This window comes from Ammospiza nelsoni, chromosome 10 (assembly GCF_027579445.1).
Source record: "Ammospiza nelsoni isolate bAmmNel1 chromosome 10, bAmmNel1.pri, whole genome shotgun sequence".
Taxonomy (NCBI): domain Eukaryota; kingdom Metazoa; phylum Chordata; class Aves; order Passeriformes; family Passerellidae; genus Ammospiza; species Ammospiza nelsoni.
This window is the reverse complement of record NC_080642.1, coordinates 4,541,010-4,547,009: the sequence shown is the minus strand read 5'-3', so window position 1 is coordinate 4,547,009 and position 6,000 is coordinate 4,541,010.

The window sequence follows — 6,000 nt, the reverse complement described above, 5'->3', positions numbered from 1 at the left end:
TGACCCCATATGTTTCTTTCTTCCTGGCTAAATGGCTGCTGCACTGGTGGTTTTGCTGTGCTTAATCTGAACTCAGTATAAGGCTGATGTGCTTGTTATGTTCTCACATTCCTTTATCTACAAAGCTGAAACAAAACCCAGGCAATTCTGTAAGGGCAAACACAACTGTTTTGCATGCCTGGAAGAAATTGTTGTCTTGCAGTTGTCTTACAGGTTTTTTCGTTATTTTAATGTGTAATCCCAGGCCAGCTGCATCTCAGCTCTAACACTGGATCAAGTTAGAGACCGAAAAGTAATGAAAAACCAGGCTGAAAGAGGGCCTGCGTGTTTCAGGAGCTCAAGTCCTATTTTTCACAAGCAACCTGGGCTTTTAGCAGCCTAATTGCCATTTACTAGCAGCTGGACTAGCTCTTAATGCTCAGTTTTGCAGAGGAAAAGGCTAATTCTCTTTCAGTGAACAGCGTGTGTCAGCCACAGCAAATGCAGAACTCAGCCTTGCTGTGTGTGTCATCTGGTGCTCCTGAGAGCTCACAAAGGGCTGAACCCACCACCTGCCTGTGCGGAGGATGGAGGATTTTCTGTCAGAATACGGCCAACTTGCTTCTTAAGATGTTGTGTAAAGCACTGAAAGCTTCTATAACAACTAAATAATTCAGAGAAATTTCGCAGAGAGGTCCCTTGTGGGGCTGCCAGCACCTCCCCTCTGTATTTTGGTGGGATGATTTGGTACAGAATGGCTTTATCCCCTCTGTCCAAGCATGTGGTGGAAGGGAACCAACAGGACACAGCTCACCACAACCACCTTTGGTCAAGTAGGATTTGAAAGTGGGCTGGACCACTGGTTCATTTTTACATCTCCCTTGGCAGGGACCAGGGGGGAGGATTCTTACTGTCAGGACAGGTTGGAGCTCTTCAGTATCCAAGGGCACAAAAGCACCTCCTGCCTTTGCCACTGCCCCAAGGCTTCCAGCTGACTCCTGGGCAAAGGCTGGGTTAGAGAAGCACCAGTAACAAAGCAGCAGTAACAGAGCAGAGCATGGAACAAACAATGTGCTTGGTATGTGCAGATGACTCAGCTTGCCAGAGCCCTCACTGAACGGGGCTGGAGCACCACTCTGACAGCAGTGATGGACAAAGAAGTCAGTCTTCAATCTCTGTCATCTGTGCTGTGCCCCTTCCCAGTCATCTCCGTGTGCTTTTGAGAAGCTTGTAACTCTTGGGGTGACAAAGGTCTTGGCAACCTCTGTGCAGGCTGCAGTACCGCATGTGCTAGGAGCCACAAACTGAGAAACACAACTTTCTGAGTTAATTAAATATATAATGACATTTTTTAAAAGTCTCTGTAATACTGTGGTTGCTTTGAGCCTGTAGGGGATAGAATTTCAAAGGAAATTTTCCGGCTTATCCCTCCCACTCAGAACTGGTGCACAGAGGAACTGGGTCTCAGTCATGTCTTTGTCGTTTGGGGTTGATGTGATTTTCTCACCAAGGTTCTCCTGAGTGTCCTGCCCATTCCCAGCTGATGGTTCCCTTGTAGTAACCTACTCATGAGAGCCCAGACTGCAGCTCAGATGTGGGCAGGGTTTCCCCCTGCTCTGAGGATCAGCCCACTCTTTTCTGCTTTCTGAAGATGGAGTCACTCCAGTGAACATGCAGAACGCCTTCATCAGATATTTTCAAAACCACACAGCTTCCTGCCTGGTGTTTTGGTAGTTATTCAGAAATCACATGTTAACACTAAAGTCATCAGCTTGTTTAAATGTACCCGTTTTATTTTGATCTATATATCCTTGTGCTGACAGGGTATATAGATCGCACAAGTGTGACAGTGCTTTTCCCATCTTGGATGCTCCTTCATTCCCAGGTTCCTGCTGACCAGGAGAAGGTCCCCTTGTCCCTTCCTGCTGGGTAGGGAGGGTACAGAGGTGTCAATCAGTGTATATAAAGTCTACAGGACCTCCTGGGCCCAATGCCAGCCTCCATCCACATCCCTGCAGAAGGCCTTCCATATATAAATCCAGACTCGAGTGCCTCCTCTCTGAGATGGTGAAGTGGTATTTTTGGGTGCTCTGGTTATGATTTTCTCTTTCAGCAAGTCTGAAAGCCCATGCCTTGATATTCTCCACCCATTTCCAAAGCGTACAGCATGTCTTACCTTTGGTGAATATTTGGGTGAGCTTTTTAAAGCTTTTCCTTGTTATGACATGACCTAGAACATACCCCTCCTTCTTTTATTTTTCTTTAAACCATTTTCATCTAATTCCAGGAGAAGTGCTTTCATAGACTGCCACATCTCCATGAAGGCATGAGGAAGTAAACACCTCTGAGCGAAGCCTCCCCAGAAAGGCAACAGCAGTTGGCTCAAACCCCGTCTTCCTACTCAAACCTCACACTTTACTCAGACGATTTCTTTGAGTTCCTTTAAGTACCTCCAGTTGTCTTCTGACTCGCTTCTGCTTTGGGCATTGATGATGAGTGGGAAGCCTGAAACACAAAGTCTATTCTGTAGTTTAACTCTTTTTAAATTAAATTAAATTTTATTTTATTTTACTTTATTTTGTTTTATTTATTTTATTTTATTTTATTTTATTTTATTTTATTTTATTTTATTTTATTTTATTTTATTTTATTTTATCTTATTTTATTTTATTTTATTTTATTTTATTTTATTTTATTTTATTTTATTTTATTTTATTTTATTTTATATGTGTGTGTGTGTAAAAGACTTACACCTTTTGCAGGGAAAAGTGGCAAGTACTCAACGTGCTCCCAACAAGGCAGAAGCATCATGTGTTTGTGGCCCTCTCTTTGCAGAACAACAAATTTCACAAGCCATGGTGAATACACTGATAATTTTTTTTTAAAAAAAGGGAAATCTGGAAAAATATATGTGCCCAGGAGGTTTAGGACTGTATTGCCTCCAGTCTCAGTGGTCTGAGAGAGCCGTGCATGCCTGGCTGCCACCAAAGCCCTGTGGGACCTTTGTTGTCAGCACATTTGCCAACTGCAGTTCGAGTTTTGTAACCCCTTTCCCGAGGAGAGATGTTGAACCCTACCCACACCTCAGGATAGATTATAATTTAAAAAAAAAACCCAAACCTCACTGTTCCTGAAATGTGTCTTAATTAACTCTCAGCAATTTGCATTTGACAAAAGATAGAAGCCAGTTTCTCTTGTTCTACTGATCTGTGCTTCATGCCAGATGGGGGTGGCTTCGGGTCAGGTGTTTCCCAGACCTGGGGCTGTCTTTGGGATGCAAGGCAACCCAGGAGAGAAAAGGGAAAGAGAGAAAATAAATACTGGTTGGCTTAGGGTAGCTCAGCTCCAGACTGAGCCACATTAAAAAAACCATATTGGGATGATAAATAATTTTGATAAAAGGCCCTTGACAAATGGAGCAGCTGTTCCACCCCGTGGATGGGGCTGTAAATCCAGTATTTATGGGCAGGGGCTCCCAAAGGACTTCCCTGCTGTGGCAGGTGGGTCCTGGGGAACGTCCCTATTCTGGCAGCTCATGCATTGTGGATCTTACACACACTAATATCATCCCTGAGATGCAGGCACAGAAAGGACAGATTAGTATTCCTCAGCAGGACTGTGGGGACATGGTTTGCTGGGGGCAAGGCCACGTTAAGGTTTTTGCAAGCAGTGCAAAAATGGGGTTTTGATTGGTTTCTAACCAGTCACAATTGGCACATTTTAAATTACTTTAAAAGACCTGACACCCTCCTGAAGAATAGGGTCGCCCTTTAATGTATTTTTTTTTCTTTGTAGAGGAGGCACAAAGGAAAGAGGTTAATTGACAAACCAAAGTCCTGCATCTCTAGTGTGCAGTGTTCCCAAATAGCAACATAAAAACATATTGCCAAAAGAACATGTTAAAGCCCTGATCCTACAGCCAGGCTGAGGGGAGAGACCTCAGCCCCTGCTGCATCTGCTGGTGAGGCACACACATTATCACATACAGCTCTGCTTTGGCCAAAACCTGAAATCTTACATTTAAATTTTAGCATTCTGGTAAATGCTACAGAGGCGCCTCAAAGGATGTGGGTGCTTGCTACCCTGGGGAAGCCTCCTTCAGCCCAGGCCAGACACAGAGCGAGTCTGAGCTGCACAAACCAGGCATGGGCACAGCAAACACTCCTGCTGGGGGTGCCTTCTAGGCTGGAGTGTCCGTGGTGCCTTTGGCCCACAGTGGCAGCTCTCAAGAGAAGACAAATGCAACAGAAGGAGCATAAAGAAAACCCTGTGCTGGTTCTCAGTGTCAGATATTTTGGGGAAGAACAGCACTCCTGGAGGATGGCTGTGGGTGAGTTAAGCTCCTGGAAGTGAACCATCCCCTGTCTCTCTCCCCGTGGTGCCCCAGGAATTTGCTGGTTTTTCAGTGCACCACTCTGTTCCCTGGTATGAATCTGTAGAGGAAGGGCTTCCCAAAGAGCTCTTGCTGATTTTCCATTTACTCCCCCATCACAGTGATTACAGAGGTTTGTACTTCACAATGCTTAAATAAGGGAGTGATGAACTATTTACAGGGGGTTTTTCTTTTGTATACAGCTATAGGAAAAATCCTGACAGCAGGGTTCACTCACATAGCCCTGCTCTACTCCAAGGATGCAATGGAAAAACACTTCTCTCCCTGGAGAGAAACCCACATCAGCAGGAGGACGAGCAACCAGTAAGTGATAATGAATCAGTTAAAGTGCATTTGAGATCAATAGATGTAGGTTAGGACACATGTAGCCAGTCATTTCTGAGTCTCTTTTAACACAGCTGCATGTTAGCCTAAACCCCAATTATTATGCATTTTACAGAGTATAAATTTTTCAGCATCTCTGTTCAGTTTGTTCAGTACTGTCTCACATGGGCTAAAAGTGGGGTAAACCAGCCTGGATTTGGAAAAATTGGGGCCACATGGTCACAGAATTATTGTGGAATAAATAATATGTTGGGGCCCAAATGTGCTTCCTTGTTTGCTTCATTCCTCTTCTTGATGATCTTTTGAAGAATGATCCAAAGCCCAAAGCACCTGAAGCTGTTGCTAACTGGGCAATGGCTTATGTGTCACTTAGATTTACTCATTCTACATACACCCCCTCACAATATAATTAACAGTGATGGCACTGTTAGATAATTAAATTTAGTTTCAGGCAGAGGTCAAATGACCTGGATAGTTTATATGAGGGCTCATGCCCTTCAATGAGTAAATCAAAAATTGTGATTTCAGGGTCCCCCACTCACTGCTGACAGCTGAGCTTTGGGTCATTAAGGTGCTCATTGCTCACCAAGGCCTTTGGGAAATATGGAATTTTCACATTTCCCCACTTCCCAAATGGAAATTAAATAGGAAAAACAATGGCCTGTCAGAGAATGATCCCAGTGTGTGGCAGAAGAAATGGCAATGGAGCTGATGAGGGATGTGGGGACTGAGCTGGGAGGGCTGTGTGCTTTTTCCATGGTTGCTGTTTAATGAAGGATGGGATGTGGTAACCTTATTTGTTTTATTATTTATTATTTATTTTATTAAATTCCTTTATTTGGCCTGGTGGTGCCCTGCCCGTGCTGCACCTCAGCCATAGCTGTGCCAGGGCTGGCTGGAGCTGCTGTGGCACAGCAGGCTCTGGCTGCCATGCCCAGGGGGCACCTGCCAGGTGGGAACTCAATCTTGTGCTGAAATGACTCACGGCAAAATATTTTGAGCCAGTTCAACTGAGTACTTTGTTTTGAGTCATGGTGACTGTAACTGCAAGGTTTGTTTAGATGCAGAAAAAAAAACCAGTGTACATAGAGACACAGATAGATAGGTAAATGTATAACTAAAAGAATAACATATTGGAAACAATTTTTTAATGGAAAAAGCTTCCTGCAAAAAATGACTGCTCAGTTTAAGCTTTTCCTGTAGCCTGGCTGGGTACAGCCCACATAGCACCCCTGGCATCTCCAGAGGTCACCGGGTGCTCATCTCCCCTCCAAGGCTCTGAATTTGCTCCTGGAAAGCAGCAG